The sequence below is a fragment of the Lagenorhynchus albirostris genome, chromosome 19, assembly GCF_949774975.1.
Source record: "Lagenorhynchus albirostris chromosome 19, mLagAlb1.1, whole genome shotgun sequence".
NCBI lineage: Eukaryota > Metazoa > Chordata > Mammalia > Artiodactyla > Delphinidae > Lagenorhynchus > Lagenorhynchus albirostris.
Genome location: NC_083113.1, coordinates 2,062,163 through 2,080,425, shown reverse-complemented (window position 1 = coordinate 2,080,425; position 18,263 = coordinate 2,062,163). Strand labels below are relative to the sequence as shown.

At 39.5% G+C, this 18,263-nt stretch overlaps 4 pseudogenes; all 4 read left to right on the top strand.

The window, feature by feature from the left end:
- The first annotated feature begins 10,781 nt into the window (after positions 1 to 10,781).
- LOC132509558 (cytochrome c oxidase subunit 2-like) lies at positions 10,782 to 11,617 on the top strand (annotated as a pseudogene).
- Positions 11,618 to 11,867: 250 nt separating this feature from the next.
- On the top strand, positions 11,868 to 12,548 carry LOC132509557 (ATP synthase subunit a-like; annotated as a pseudogene).
- A 5-nt stretch (positions 12,549 to 12,553) lies between these two features.
- LOC132510169 (cytochrome c oxidase subunit 3-like) lies at positions 12,554 to 13,336 on the top strand (annotated as a pseudogene).
- A 2,392-nt stretch (positions 13,337 to 15,728) lies between these two features.
- LOC132510168 (NADH-ubiquinone oxidoreductase chain 5-like) lies at positions 15,729 to 17,640 on the top strand (annotated as a pseudogene).
- Positions 17,641 to 18,263: the final 623 nt, after the last annotated feature.

Here is an 18,263-nt window from a genome sequence, read left to right as displayed (position 1 = left end):
GTTGGTATATTTACAATGCTCATTCAACTTACACAATTTTTCCAGGACTTTTCCACATGGATTGCCTTTACAAGATTTCTTTTCTACCAAGATTTCCTGATGATTCTGAAAAACAAAATTATGCTGTAAACTGTGAACCCCTGAGTCAGTTTATTAAAATGTTCTTTGATAAGAAATCTCTGTGAAGAAACAAAGTCGGAATAGAAGCTGCATTTCCCCACAACTTCAGCATTTTCCCAATCCCCATCCGGGGTCACTAGTTGCCCTTGTTCATATTCCACTGGCCCCACACTAACACTGTACATCTTCTGCTTTTCGGATTCATCCTCAGATTTCCAGTCATCTGCTATGGTAGAACACCAGGAATCACCCATTGTGTATCTTTCCAGGTTCATGCTGCTGGGTAATCTGTCACCAGAAATGGCCTCTGTTGATGGTGACTCTTGGCTTTTAGGTCTGCTTCCATGCTGGAAGGAAATGAAAAACAGATGCTTGGGAAGAAAAACTCCTAGAGTGAGAATGATGAGATAAAAGCAACAAGATGTGCACAATACAAGTAGATGTTTTTAAATATCAACTAAGGGAACAGATGGAACTTTGAGAAGAGAAGCCACAAAATGTACACACAGAACAAGAGGAATCCACAGGAAGACTGATCAGCTAAAAAAGTCATCAGCAAAACAGGGGGAGAAGACATATTAGGGGAAACATCATGGAATAAGCAGACATCGCCAACATAAAATATTCTGAACAGCCACCCCTCTTTAATCCTTAGATATCTCCAAATTCTGATCCATCTCCCTAGTTAGGTCCATTCCTCCTGTAACTGACATCATATTAACCTTCCTAACAAACAAGTTTCACAATGTCAAGAGGATACCTCTTGATCCTCCCAAGCACTCAGAATCAGGGTCAAACTACCACAGCTCTCCTTGTTACATTTTCTGCTGGATTTCTTTAGTTCTCCCTGTAAGTGACCATTTCCCCCATTAACACACAATTCCTGTCTGTTTGAGGCCTGTCTGTTTTGATTCCCAAGTCTCAGGTGACAGCAACCCTTCCCTTTCTTCTCATCATTCAGGTCACAACTCTCAGGTAACCTCCTCTAAGAGACCCTCTCTGACCTCCCCTCCTACATGGGTTACTCCTCATTTTCCAGCTCACTGTCCTGTTTTATCTGCTGCTCAGCACTGGTTAGTGCTATTTAACATCACCTTGTTCGTTTGGTCCTTTATTGTCTGCTCTTCCCCAGACACCAGCACAGCACTGGTAGCTCTGTGGGTGCCTGGGACATGTCTGTGAGGTGGACAGAGGGTACACAATTGTGCTCCTGCCAGGCGGGGAGGCCTTACATTCCTGTCCACAGGGAGGAGGCTATGGAATTGCCTGTGAGGAGGGCTTTGCAAAGTCAAGCAGAGCAAAGGAGGGGACCCAGAAACCTGCAGTGGGTTTCTCCATGAGTCCTTAGCTGGACCCTAACTGCAAATGTATTGGAAAAGGCTCTCAAAGACCTGGCAAAGAACAGCTGCTAGGTTTCTGAGCAGAGGTTTCAGGAGTTACACAGTGTTGGGAGGCATTAGAGTTCTGACCCAGCTTGGGCAAACGAACGTCAGTAAGCACCCAAGGCATTCAGCTGAAACCCTAGAAAGCTACATCCCAGAAGGAAAGACCATGCCCAAGAATAAGGGCTACACCCAAGGATTAAGCAAAATCAAAGTAACTCTACCTTAATCAATCCTAAACCAAGCCTCATCAGGATTAAGGTGATTTGTAATTATTTAACCACCTACCAAAACAAAATTCACACTCTTTAGTAGAAGATAACAATCTATATTCCCTACAAGGTATCATCCACAGTGTCCAGTACACAAAAAAATGACTAGAATCAGGAAATGTAAGAATCAGGAAAATGTGACACATAATCAAGAAAAAAAAAGTCAACAAAAACAGATATCCCAAACATCAGAAGTAGCAGGAAAAGATTTTAAAATTATTATAAACATGATAAATAATTTCATGGAAAAAAAAGAAGAAAAGAACCAAAAAAAATTCTACAACTAAATAAAAATATAATATCTGACGTAAACCATGAATGCACTTAACTACAGTCTGGACACAGTAGAAGAAAGGATTGTGAATTAAGGCAGTAGGTGGAAACTTTATGATGATACAAAGGAAGTGAAAAGAATGTAAAAACAGAGCATCTGACACAGGATTAACGTGTAACGTGTAATGTTAAAGCAGAGAGACAGAAAGCAGCAGAAGGCATATTTGAAGAGATGTGGGAGAGTTTTCCTAGATTGATTAAAGGCACCATCCTATAGATCCTACAAGCTCAGCAAACTCCAAACAGAATCATTTCAAAGAAGACCTCACCTAAAACATCACAATCTGTTGAAAACCAAATAAAAAGTAAAAATCTTAAAAGTAATCAGAAGAAAACAACAGATTATATTCATGGAACAACAAGAAGGAAAACAGCTGACTTCCCACAAGAAACAATGGAAACAAGGAAACAAAAGACAAACACCTTATTTTTTTTTTTTAATTTTTTTTTTTTTGCGGTACGAGGGCCTCTCACTGTTGTGGCCTCTCCCGTTGTGGAGCACAGGCTCCGGACGCTCAGGCTCAGTGGCCATGGCTCACGGGCCTAGCCGCTCCGTGACATGTGGGATCTTCCCGGACCAGGGCACAAACCTGTGTCCCCTGCATCGGCAGGCAGACTCTCAACCACTGCGCCACCAGGGAAGCCCCAAGACAAACATCTTTTTTTTTTCCCCACATCTTTATTGGAGTATAATTGCTTTACAATGGTGTGTTAGTTTCTGCTTTACAACAAAATGAATCAGTTATATATATACATATGTTCCCATATCTCTTCCCTCTTGCGTCTCCCTCCCTCCCACCCTCCAGATCCCACCCTTCCAGGCGATCACAAAGCACCGAGCTGATCTCACTGTGCTATGCGGCTGCTTCCCACTAGCTATCTACCTTACATTTAAAGCTGAAAGAAAAAACCTAAAATTTTATATCCAAGAAAAAAATCCTTCCAAAATGAAGGCTTAATAAAGACATTTTTAGGCACGCATGCGCATACAGGCATACACACACACACACACACACACACACAAAGTGGAGAGAATTTTTCATCATATGAGCATATCACAAGAAATACTACAGCATGTTTTGTTGTTGTTTTTACATAGAGTAGTTTATTCCCTATCACTCTACAGTCATAAGAAATGATATAACAATAAAACTGAAAGGTAACTAACATAATACTGATGATGAAACTCAATAACAAAGCAGGTACCTGAAACTGAACATCGTTTAACAAAATGGAGGAAAAGCCACGAGCTGATGTTGTCTTTTAACTCTTGACCCTCTATCTTTTCACTACTGCATTCAGCCAACATTCCTTACTAGTACTGGCTTCTATCAACTGCCTGCATAACCTGGGTTTTAGAAGATTACATGTCTAAATAGAAGCCTCTCCCCTTCCACCATTATCCTTCATAACAGCAGGAGTATAGGTATGTGCATTTATTTCCTGGCAAATGTGCTATCCCTAAGGTCTGATATTTATAACATTAGCATTTAAATTTTATTATTATCTTTCAAAAACTATTCTTCTGTTTGTTAAATCAATTATCATCGATGTTAATTTTTTATCTACAGGTAATTTCTGTTGCTAATACTCTATGGTGATAGTAAAGCAACCTCAAAACTCTAGCATAAGGTTACCCTCTGAGAGTTAATTTAGTAAAATTAACAAATAATGACTGAGACTCATCATCTGTATAAATAAGCAAAGTGTCAATTATTGTAAATGTCTGCCTCAATCTCAACCAGGGTAACGGCAGTCTGATCTTGGGGAGAAATTACTGATACGTGATGTTAAGTAAGAAAGCTAGAACCGAATCAGTACAAGAAAGATCATAATAATAGAAGTAACTTGGATGGTGGTATTTACAAAGCACTGAAATCTGGCATGTTACATCTGTTAGATATATAACCTGATATATAACAAATATTTACTGAGTTAAGTAATCTGAACTGAGAATAAAGAAGCCAGATATGGTGATAATGTAGTCCTTACCCTAATAGATGTTTACTGTTCAAGGGCAACAACCTGCAGAGAAAATCTTATGATTCTGACGTTTGACATCGTATTTTTTAGCATGTCATTACACACTTCAATGTATGATAAATACAGCTAGTAAAGTCATTCTAAATGACAGTCTCCGGGGGGGAAACTATACATGAAAACCAGATTTCCATTTTACCCCCTCCCCACTTAATTTCCATTTTTTTAATGTAACTTTTTTGTTGAGCCCGTATTAAACACTTACCAAAACAGAATCAAAAAAGTGAAAGGTCACAGGCAGTGTGGGTTTAAACTTTAAAGCACCAAACCCAGAGACACAGGAACTGAACCATCAGTTCTAATCTCATTAATTTGTTTCCTGTAGATGCTCTCTGCTCCCTTAAAAACAGTTCATGAACTGCACCTCCCTCCCAGAGAGAAGTGAGACACATGTGGGAGCCTCATCCAGGCTGGAATGACAGAAGAAGCAGCCAAGACTTTAGAATGATAACAGACTCATCTGAAGTCTCCTCCGGGTACAGTAAGTTTTTTAGCCTGAAAGGAAACCATCAAAGACAGAAGCCTGGGTCTGCAGAAAGGAATGAAGAGCAACCCCAAAACTAATTAACTAGGAAAAAAATATTGTACAAAATTACTTTTAAATTTCTTTAAAATGCTGGTGACCGTACAAAGCAAGAATAACAACAATGCATAGGTCTTCCCTGGTGGCACAGTGGTTGAGAGTCCTCCTGCCGATGCAGGGGACGTGGGTTCGTGCCCCGGTCCGGGAAGATCCCACATGCCGCGGAGTGGCTGCACCCGTGAGCCATGGCCGCTGAGCCTGTGCGTCCGGAGCCTGTGCTCCGCAACGGGAGAGGCCACAACAGTGAGAGGCCCACGTACCGCAAAAAAAAAGAAAAAAAAATGCATAATGGACTTATATAATATGTAAAAAGTGATATATACGACAACAGGGAAAACTGCAATTATACTAATATATAAGTTCTTACATTAAGTGGCATAATATTAATTCCAGGTAGATTATTATAAGATAAAATTTGTATTGTTAACCTTAGAGCAAATAAAACATAAGATTATACAATATTACAAAGACATAAAGCTAAGAAGAAATAAAAGGAGATGAAATGGAATAAATACCCAATTAATCCAAAAGAAGGCAGAATGGAAAAACAAAGGTACAAAGACCAGACGAGACAAACAGAATAACAAGGTGGCAGACATAAACCCAAACATATCAGTAATTATATAATAAATACAAATTTACTGAACAAATTAAGAAATAAGACTGCCAAAATGGATTACAAACAAAACCCAATTAAATGCTGTTTACAAGAGACTCACTTTAACATTTCAACAGGTGAGTTGAAATTAAAAATGAAGAAAAAGACATGTGGGACTTCCCTAGTGGTCCAGTGGCTAAGGCTCTGTGCTCCCAATGCAGGGGGTCTGGGTTCGATCCCTGGTCAGGGAACTAGATCCCACATGCAATCTTCGCATGTGACACTGAAGATCCTGCGTGCGGCAAGTAAGGCCCGGCGCAGCCAAATAAATAAATATTAAAAAAAAAAAAAGTGTATGTTCAATAGGAAGACCGAACAATCTGCCATGTCATTAAGCCCAGTAACATAGCTTCAAAATACATGAAGCAAAAATTGATAAAAAATATTCAGAGATACAAACTACTATGTATAAAATAGATAAGCAACAGGATATATTGCACAGCACAGGGAAATACAGTCATTGTTTTGTAATAATTTTAAATGGAATATAATCTATAATACTGAATCACTATTTTGTATACCTGAAACTAATATAACATTGTAAGTTAACTATACTTCAATAAAAAAATTAAGTTATGCTAGCTTCATAAAAACTTTAAGTTTTCATCACAAGAAATAAAAAATTATAGCTATGTGGTGATAGATTTTTAACTAAACTTATTGTGGTAAGTATTTCAAAATATATACATATATCAAGTCATAATGTTGTACAGCTTAATGTAATACAATTTTACATGTCAATTATATCTCAATAAAACTAGAAAAAGAAAAAAGAATTGATTTAAAAAAATAAAGAAATCCAGTAATGGTTGGAGATTTTAACACTCTTCTGTCAGTAGCTGACAGAACAAGCAAACAAGAAAATCCATGAGAATAAAGTGTGCAACACAACTAAGCAACTCGACTTACTTGACATTTATCACGCACTATGCCTAACAAGAGCAGAATACACATTCACTAAAATAGATCATATGCTGTCTCATAAAGACATTTCTCAATAAATTTAAAAGGACTGGATACATACAGAATATGTTATTTGACCACAATGGAATTAATCTGGCCATCAATAATAAAAATCTCCTCATATTTAGAAATTAAACAGCGTATTTTACAAATCAAAGAAGAAATCGGTTTCATATATTCAAAGAACTGACCGCTAATGAAAATATAACATATGAAAATGTGCAGGATGCAGTTAAAATAGGCTTAAGGGAAAATGTGTAGCTATAAATGCAAGCATCAGAAAGGAAGGATTAAAATTAATGACCCAGAGACTTCCTGGGTCCAGTGGTAAAGAATCCGCCTTGCAATGCAGGGGACACGGGTTCGATCCTCAGTCAGGGAACTAAGATCCCACATGCCACAAGGCTGCTAAGCCCACATGCCCCAACTACTGAGCTCACGCGTCTCAACTAGAGCCCACATGCCGCCAACTACAGAGCCCTGGAACATGTGCGCCACAACTAGAGAAGAGAAAACCCTCACGCCACAACTAGAGAGAAGCCCAAGTACCACAACGAAGAGCCCGGGCCACAAGGAAAGATCCCGCCTGCCTCAACAAAGATCCCGCGTGCCACAACTAAGACCCTATGCAGCCAAAAATAGATAAAATAGATAAATAATAAATAAATCTTAAAAAAAAATTAATGACCTGAGCTTCTACCTCAAGAAGCCAGGGAAAAGGAAAGCAAATTAAACCAAGAAAAAGGAACAAAATAGTCAAGTGGGGAAACCAACAGAACAAAGGTAAAAAAAATACCATCATGACAATACATGCATGTAGAGTATTTGATAAAATATAATGCCCACTCATGATAAAAACTCAGCAAACTAGGAGTAGAGTGTCCTCAATCCGATTGCCCTCAATCAAATAAAGGGCATCAGATCACATTTAATGGTGAAATATTGAATGCTATTTCTTGGTATCATGAGCAAGGCAAGTATGTCCATTCTCACTTTTATTCAAGATTGTACTGGATAATCTAAAGCGACAGATATCATATAACAATGGTTGTCACCTCTGGGGGTACTAACTGGAGAGGGACATAAAGGAAATATATCGGGAGATCAAAATATTCTATGTGTGGATTAGAGTATGGGTTACATAAATATACAGTTCTAAAACTTTACTGGACTGTACTCTTAAGGACAGCATGTCTCACTGTTAAGTACTAGAGATCCTAGTCAGTATAGTTAACATTAAATAAGGAAAACATAAAGGCTGGAAAGGAAGAAGTAAAGCAATTTTTTTGTGTGTGTGTATGACATGATTGTGTAAGAAATCCAAGGAAACTAACAAATTTCTAGAACATGTAAGTGATTTTAGCAAGTTCACAGTGATGAAATAAAATTTATATTTTAAGGCAGGACAAGAAAAAATTAAACATAAAATTCTCTGTGTTTGTTTGGGCCTTCTCCCTCCCTCCCTAATGTGCAGCGTGAATCTGCATTACACATTAACCAGAGCTCCTCAAAGATGGGAGTGCCTGCTTGACGGTAAAGATCAATTTTTTTCCCTTTCTTCTGACTCTAGAAACGTAACTTCTTAAAAGAACAGCATTCTTGGGACTTCCCTGACGGTCCAGTGGTTAAGACTCCACACTTCAAATGCAGGAGGCGCAGGTTCGATCTCTGGTTGGGGAACTAGGGTCTCACATGTCGCGCAGCGCGGCAAAGAAAAAAAAAGAACAGCATTCTTTCCCAACTCTGTAGGGAAACTTTCCCAACTCTGCTCGCTTTGTACGTGCTTACCTGGACTATCTTTGGAGAACTTTATATAAAATATAAGCATTTTGATGTACTACCCTCCTACTCTCAATAGGAGGACTCCCACCACTATCAGGATTCATGCCTAAATGAATGATTATTCAAGAAATAACAAAAAACAATACTATTATCCTACCCACACTCATAACTACCACAGCACTGCTCAACCTGTACTTCTACATACAACTCACGTACTCCACAGCACTGACCTTATTCCCCTCTACAAACAACATGAAGATAAAATGACAATTTAACTCTACAAAACAAATAATCCTTTTACCAACCATAATCGCAGTATCCACAATACTTCTACCTCTCACACCAATACTGTCAATCCTAGAGTAGGAATTTAGATTAAACCAGACCAGGAGCCTTCAAAGCCCTAAGCAAGTACAATTTACTTAATTCCTGCCTAATAAGGATTGTAAGACTGTATCTTACATCAATTGAATGCAAATCAAACACTTTAATTAAGCTAAATCCTCGCTAGATGGGAGGGATACGTCTCCCATGAACTTTTAGTTAACAGCTAAATACCCTAATCAACTGGCTTCAATCTACTTCTCCAGCCACGAGAAAAAAAAGGTGGGAGAAATCCCGGCAGGGTTGAAGCTGCTTCCTTTAATTTGCAATTCAAAATGATCAACTCACCACAGGACTTAGCAAAAAGAGGACTTAACCTCTGTCTTTAGATTTACAGTCTAATGCCTGCTCGGCCATTTTACCTATATTCATAAATTGCTGATTATTCTCAACCAACCACAAAGACATTGGTACTTTATACTTACTATTTGACTCTTGATCCGGAATGGTGGGCACTGGCCTAAGCTTATTAATTCGCACTGAACTAGGCCAACCCAAAACACTGTTCGGAGATGACCAAATTTACAATGTGGTAGTAACGGCCCACGCATTTGTAATAATTTTCTTTACAGTTATACCCATTATAATTGGCGGGTTTGGAAACTGGCTAGTACCCCTAATTATTGGGGCGACCAATATGGCTTTTCCCCGTATAAACAATATGAGTTTCTGATTACTCCCTCCTTCTTTCCTATTGTTACTAGCATCATTAATAGTTGAAGCCGGTGCGGGTACAGGTTGAATTGTATATCCACCCTTAGCTGGAAACTTAGCATACGCAGGAGCTTCAGTTGACCTTACTATTTTTTCTCTACATTTAGCTGGTGTATTCTCAATTCTTGGGGCTGTTAATTTTTTTTGTTTGTATTTTGCAGTACGCGGGCCTCTCACTGCTGCAGCCTCTCCCGTTGCGGAGCACAGGCTCCAGACACGCAGGCCCAGTGGCCATGGCCCACGGGCCCAGCCACTCCACGGCATGTGGGATCTTCCCGGACTGGGGCACGAACCCGTGTCCCCTGAATCGGCAGGCGGACTCTCAACCACTGCGCCGCCAGGAAAGCCCGGGGCTATTAATTTTATCACTACTATCATCAACATAAAACCATCCGCTATAACCCAGTACCAAACACCACTATTCGTATGATCAGTACTAATCACAGCAGTATTGCTTCTACTATCCTTACCTGTCCTAGCAGCCAGAATCACCATGCTATTAACTGATCGAAACCTGAACACAACTTTCTTCGATCCTGCGGGAAGAGGAGACCCAACCTTATATCAACATCTGTTTTTGATTCTTTGGACACCCTGAAGTATACATTTTAATCCCACCTGGATTTGGAATGATCTCACACATTGTAACCTATTACTCAGGTAAAAAAGAGCCTCTCGGGTATATGAGTATGGTATGAGCTATAATATCAATCGGGTTCTTAGGGTTTATCATATGGGCCCATCAAATATTCACAGTAGGTATAGACGTTGATACGCGAGCATACTTTACATCAGCCACTATAATTACTGCTATTCCTACAGGGGTAAAAGTATTTAGCTGACTGGCAACACTCCATGGAGGCAATATTAAATGATGCCCGGACATGAGGTGAGCCTTAGGTTTCATCTTCCTTTTCACAGTCGGCGGACTAACAGGTACTGTCCTAGATAATTCATCATTAGACATTGTCCTTCATGATACCTACTATGTAGTCACACACTTTCACTATGTGCTCTCAATGGGAGCTGTTTCTGCTATCATAGGAGGATTTGTACACTGATTTCCACTACTCTCAGGATATACACTCAACATGAGCAAAAATTCACTTCGTGATCATATTCGTGGGTGTCAACATAACCTTCTTCCCACAACATTTTCTAGGCTTATCTGGCATGCCTCGATGGTACTCCGACTATCCAGACGCCTATACAACATGAAATACTATTTCATCAATAGGCTCATTCATCTCATTAACAGCGGTCATACTGATAGTCTTCATTATCTGAGAAGTATTCACATCCAAAGGAGAAGTATTAACAGTAGAACTTACAAATTAGAGTGGTTAAATGGATGTCCTCCACCATACCATACATTTGAATAGCCAACTTACGTTAATCTAAAGTAGCCAAGAAAGGAAGGAATCGAACCCTCTTTTATTGGTTTCAGGCCAACATCATAGCCGCTATGTCTTTCTTCATGAACGAGGTATTAGTAAAATTTTACATAACTTTGTCGAAGTTAAGTCACAAGTGAAAATCTTGTATACTCTATGGCATATCCCTTCCAACTAGGTTTTCAAGACATAACATCACGCATGATAGAAGAATTGCTACATTTTCAAGACCACACACTGATAACTGTTTTCCTAATTAGCTCCTTAGTTCTCTATATTATTACGCTATAATACTTACAACTAAGTATTCTATATAATACTTATATTACTTATAAGTATTATATAGAATACTTATAAGTAATACTTATATTACTTATAAGTATTATAATACTTATATTACTTATAAGTATTCTATATAATACTTATATTACTTTTAAGTATAATACTTATATTCTATATAATACTTACAACTAAGGTAACACATACTAGCACAATAGATGCACAAGAAGTAGAAGCTATCTGGACTATCCTACCGGCTATTATCTTAATCTTAATTGCCTTGCCATCATTACGAATCCTTTATATAATAGATGAAATCAACAATCCATCTCTTACTGTAAAACCTATAGGCCACCAATGATACTGAAGCTATGAATATACAGACCACGAAGACCTAAATTTTGATTCCTATATAATCCCAACACTAGACCTAAAACCAGGAGAGCTATGACTGCTAGAAGTAGATAACTGAGTAGTTTTACCTATAGAGATAACAATCCAAATACTAATCTCCTTCGAAGACGTATTACACTCATGCGGTACCCTCCTTAGGCCTAAAGACAGACGCAATCCCAGGGCACCTAAACCAAACAACCCTAATATCAACACGACCAGGCTTGTATTACGGACAGTGTTCAGAGATCTGTGGGTCAAACCATAGCTTCATGCCAACTGTCCTTGAGCTAGTGCCCCTAAAATACTTTGAAAAATGATCCATGTCTATGCTATAAACTCATTAAGAAGCTAGATTATTGTTAACCTTTTAAATTTAAGACTGAAAGCTAAAGTTCTCCTTGATAGCATGACACAACTAGATATATCAACATGATTTACTACTATTTCATCTATATTTCTAACATTATTTATTATATTTCAACTAAAAATCTCAAAACACATCTACTACCCCAACCCAAAATCAGCACTCACTAAAGTGCAAAAACAACCTGCCCCTTGAGAAACAGTATGAACGAAAATCTATTTGCCCCTTTCGTAACCCCAATAATAGGTCTCCCTGTAGTCGTTCTAATCATTATATTCCCAAGTATTTTATTTCCAACATCAAAAGGACTAATTAATAATTGCATAATTTCCCTTCAACAATGACTAATTCAACTCACATCAAAACAAATAATAGGTATCCATAATCATAAAGGACAAATCTGATCACTAATACTAATATCACTCATTCTAGTTATTGGCTCAACCAATCTCCTTGGACTATTACCCCACTAATTTACCCCCACCGCACAGCTCTCAATGAATGTGGGAATGGCCATCCCCCTATGAGCCAGTGCCATCATTCCAGGTTTCCTTAATAAAACACAAGCATCCCTAGCCCACTTCTTATCACAAGGCACACCCACCCTCCTTATCCCTATGCTAGAAATTATCAAAACTATCAGCCTATTATTCATCCAACCAGTAGCACTGGCTGTAGGACTAACAGCCAATATTACAGCAGGCCACTTACTAATACATCTAATCGAAGAGACAACCCTAGTGCTAATAAGCACCAGCACATTCACGGCTCTCATTACATTTATCATTCTCGCCCTACTCCCCATCCTCAAATTCACTGTTGCTATAATTCAAGCCTATGTATTCACCCTCTTAGCAAGCTTATACCTGCATAGCAACACATAGTGACCCACCAAACCCACACGTGTCACATAGTAAATCCTAGTCCTTGACCTCTCACGGGAGCTCTTTCAGCACTTCTCATAACATATGATTCCACTTCAACTCAATAGTTCTACTAATACTGGGCCTACTAACTAATATTCTAACAATATATCAATGATGACGAGACGTCATTCGAGAAAGCACTTTCCAAGGCCACCACACACCAACCGTCCAAAAGGGACTGTGAGACGGAATAATCTTATTTATCGTATCAGAAGTCCTATTTTTTAGCAGCTTTTTTTGAGCCTTCTACCACTCAAGCCCCGCCCCTACCCCTGAATTAGGCAGGTGCTGGCTACCCCTTATGCATTCACCCCTTAAACCCCCTAGAAGTACCACTCCTCAACACTTCTGTGTTATTGGCCTCTGGCGTATCCATTACCTGAGCCCATCACAGCCTTATAGAAGGAAATCGTAAGCACATACTTCAAGCCCTTCTTATTACAATCGCCCTCGGTGTTTATTTTACACTCCTACAAGCATCAGAGTATTACGAAGCCCCATTTACGATCTCAGATGGAGTCTACAGATCAACTTTCTTCATAGCCACAGGATTCAACGGACCACATGTAATTATTGGGTCTACTTTCCTTATTGTTTGTTTCCTACGCCAATTAAAATTCCACGTCACATCAAACCACCACTGCGGCTTCGAAGCTGCTGATTGATACTGACGTTCTGTAGACGTTGTGTGACTCTTCATGTATCTGTCTATTGATGAGGCTCATAGTCCTTTTAGCATTAATTAGTACAACTGACTTCCCATCAGCTAGTTTCGGTACACCCCGATAAAGAACAATAAACCTAATACTGACCCTATTAACAAACACAATACTAGCCTTATTACTCGTACTTATCGCCTTCTGACTTCCTCAACTAAACACACAGAAAAAACAAGCCCCTAGGAATGCAGATTTGACCCTATAGGATCCGCCCGCCTACCCTTTTCCATAAAATTTTTCCTAGTAGCGATCACCTTCCTCCTTTTCGACCTAGACAACCTAAAAACAATACTTACCATAGCCCTACTTTTAATCTCATTATTAGCAGTTAGCCTGGCCTATGAATGAACTCAAAGGTGATTGGAACGAGCTGAATATGGTATTTAGTTTAAAATAAAACAAGTGATTTCGACTCATTAGATTATGGTTAAACTCGTAATTACCAAGTGTCCTTAGTACATATAAATATTATCATAGCTTTCACTATGTCCCTCATAGGGTCACTGTCCCACCTAATATTCTCACTACTATGCCCAGAGAGCATGATACTGTCACTATTTATCCCAGCAGCCCTGACAACCTTAAACTCACATTTCACCTTAGCCAGCATAATACCAATCACCTTACTGGTATTCGCGGCCTGCGAAGCAGCCCTCATATTAGCCTTATCGGTAATGGTATCAAACAAATATGGAACCGATTACATACAAAACCTCAATCTTCTCCAATGCTAAAATTTATCAGCCCCACAATCATACTAATACCCCTAACTTGGCTATCAAAATGTAGTATAGGGCTTCCCTGGTGGCGCAGTGGTTGAGAGTCCGCCTGCCGATGCAGGGGACACGAGTTCGTGCCCCGGTCCGGGAAGATCCCACATGCCGTGGAGCGGCTGGGCCTGTGAGCCATGGCCGCTGAGCCTGCGCGTCCGGAGCCTGTGCTCCGCAACGGGAGAGGCCACAACAGTGAGAGGCCCGCGTACGGGGGCGGGGGGAAGTAGTATAATCTGAATTAACTCCACAACCCGCAGTCTACTAATTAGTCTCACAAGCCTACTTCTTCTTAACCAATTCAACGACAATAGCCTCAACATCTCATTAACATTCTTCTCTGACTCCCTCTCCCCACCATCACTAATCCTAACAATATGACTCCTTCCCCTAATACTAATAGCCAGCCAATCTTACCTACTCAAAGAGCCACTAATCCAAAAAAAGCTATACATCACAATACTAATCATGTTACTAATACCAATCATTCCTAATCACAACATTCACCGCCACAGAACTATTTTCCATTATATTTGAAGCCACACTAGTTCCTACCCTCATTATCATTACCTGTTGACGTAACCAAACAGAGCAACTTAACACCGGACTCTATTTTTTATTCTACACACTAGTTGGGTCACTCCCATTACTAGTGGCACTAACATATATACAAAACATCATAGGCTCTCTAAATTTCCTAGTACTTCAATATTGAGCTCAACCACTATTCAACTCCTGATCCAACGTCTTTATATGATTGGCCTGCATGATAGCCTTTATAGTAAAAATACCCCTCTACGGCCTCCACCTTTGACTACCCAAATCACATGTAGAAGCTCCTATCGAAGGCTCTATAGTCCTTGCAGCCATACTACTAAAACTCAGGGGCTATGGCATACCACGGATCACATCAATACTCAACCCCCAACAGAGTTCAGAGCATACCCTTTCCTTATGCTTTCCTTATGGGGAATAATCATAACCAGTTCTATTTGTCTATGTCAAACAGACCTAAAATCACTCATCGCCTACTCCTCAGTCAGCCACACGGCACTTGTTATCGCAGCTATCCTCATTCAAGCCCCTTGAAGCTACATAGGGGCTACCGCCCTAATAATTGCCCACAGCCTCACATCGTCTATATTATTTTGCCTAGCAAACTCAAATTATGAACGAATCCTATCCGAACTATAATCCTAGCCCGAGGCCTACAAATTATCTTCCCACTAATAATCACTTGATGATTACTAGCAAGCCTAACAAACCTGGCCCTACCCCCTACTATTAATCTAATTGGAGAACTGTTCGTAGTTATATCAACTTTCTCATGATCAAACCTCACTATTATCCTAATAGGAACCAATATTGTAATTACAACCCTATACTCTATGTATATACTAATCACAACACAACGCGGCAAATGTACACACGACATCAGTAATATTACACCCTCCTTCACACGAGAAAACGCCCTTATAGCTCTCCATATCCTGCCACTTCTACTCCTGTCACTAAATCCTAAAATCATCTTGGGCCCCCTATACTGTAAATATAGTTTAAAAAAACACTAGATTGTGAATCTAGCAACAGAAGACTAAAACTTCTTATTTACCGAGAAACTACTGCAAGAACTGCTAATTCATGCCCCCATGACTAATAGTATGGCTTTTCCAAACTTTTAAAGGATGGTAGTTATCCATTGGTCTTAGGAACCAAAAGACTGGTGCAACTCCAAATAAAAGTAATAAACCTGTTCTCTTCTTTTGCCCTAATCACATTACTAGTACTAATTATTCCAATCATGATAACTGGTACAAACTCCTACAAAAGTGATAAATACCCATCATACGTAAAAAAATACCGTGTCATGTGCTTTCATTACCCGTCTAATCCCAACAATAATATTCCTTCATACAGGCCAAGAAATAATCACTTCAAACTGACACTGAATCACTGTCCAAACCCTTAAATTGACACTCAGCTTCAGAATAGATTATTTCTCAATTATGCTTGTACCAGTGGCATTGTCTATCACATGATCCATCATAGAGTTCTCAATATGATACATACATTCAGATCCTTATGTCAACCAATTCTTCAAATACCTACTCTTCTTCCTCATTACTATACTAATCCTTGTTACAGCAAACAACCTCTTCCAACTTTTTATTGGGTGAGACGGGGTAGGAATCATATCTTTCCTACTCATCGTGTGATGATATGGAAGAACAGATGCAAACACAGCTGCTCTCCAAGCAATCTTACATAACCACATCAGAGATATCGGATTCATTATATCAACAGCATGATTTCTGTCCAACTCAAAGGCATGAGACCTACGACAAATTTTTATACTCGACCTAAATTCTCTAAACCTCCCCCTCACAGGACTCATACTAGCCGCAACCGGAAAATCAGCCCAATTTGGACTTCACCCTTGACTCCCTTCAGCAATAGATGGTCCTACCCCAGTATCAGCCCTACTCCACTCAAGCACAATGGCCATAGCAGGAATTTTCCTACTTATCCGATTTTACCCTTTAACAGAAAACAAACTCATTCAAACAATAACATTATGCCTAGGAGCTCTTACCACCCTATTCACAGCTATATGCGCTCTCACCCAAAACGACATTAAAAAAAATTATCGCTTTCTCTACCTCAAGCCAATTAGGTCTGATGATGGTAACAATCGGTATCAACCAACCCCACCGAGCATTCTTACATATTTGCACACATGCTTTTTTTAAAGCCATACTATTCATGTGCTCTGGATCCATTATCCACAACCTAAACAACGAGCAAAACATTCGAAAAATAGGAGGCCTATTCAAAACTCTGCCCTTCATTGCAACAGCCCTTATCACTGGGTGCCTGGCACTGACAGGAATGCCTTTTCTCACTGGTTTTTACTATAAAGACCTAATCATCGAAACCACCACCACGTCTTATACCAACGCCTGAGCCCTATTAATAACTCTAATCGCTACCTCCCTCACAGCCATCTATAGCACTCGCATCATCTTCTTCACACTACTGGGACAACCCGCTACTCTACCTCAGCTCCTATCAATGAAAACAATCCCCTCCTAGTTAATTCTATCAAACACCTACTAACCGGAAGTATCTTTGCTGGATTCATCATCTCCAACAACATTCCCCCAACAACCATCCCCCTAATAACCACACCTTTGCACTTAAAACTAACTGCCCTCGTAGTAACAGCTCGGGTTTTGTACTAGCATTCGAAACCAACCTTAACGCACAAAACTCAAAATATACTTATCCTCAAACTCCTTTAAATTGTCTACTCTCCTAGGATATTTCCCTACCATCATACACGGCCTACCTCCCCATCTAAACCTATTAATGAGCCAAAAATTAGCAACCTCCCTCCTAGACTTAATCTGACTAGAAACTATCTTACCAAAGACTATAGCCTTCATTCAACTAAAATCCTCCACACTAATCTCAAACCAAAAAGACCTTATTAAACTATACTTTCTATCATTTCTCATCACCGTCACCCTTAGTATACTCTTATTTAATTACCCCGAGTAATCTCCATAATAAACACAACACCCATAAATAATGACCAACCAGTAACAATCACCAACCAAGTACCACAACTATATAATCCACAATCCCCACAGCCTCCTCACTAAGACACCTAGAGTCACCAGTATCAGAAATAACCTAATCCCCCAACCCATTAAACTTAAACACAATTTCCACATCCTCATCCTTCAAAATACAAAACACCAGTAAAAACTCTACTGTTAACCCTAAAAGAAACGCCCCCAATACAACCTTATTAGAAACCCAAACCTCAGGATATTGTTCAGCGGCTATAGCTGTTGTATAACCAAACACAACAAATATGGGGAATATTAGTATGTAATGTAATCATTGATATTACATAATACATATTATTGATCGAACGTAGTACATTAAGTTAAATCAATTTAAATCAACATGCTTGGAATCCCGTCCATTAGACCACGAGCTTAATCACCAGGCTGCGTGAAACCATCAACCCGCTCGGCAGGCGTCCCTCTTCTCGCACCGGGCCCATAACTTGTGGGGGTTTCTACTGAACTTTATCCGACACCTGGTTCTTACTTCAGGGCCATCTCACCTAAAATCGCCCACTCTTTCCCCTTAAGTAAGACATCTCGATGGGT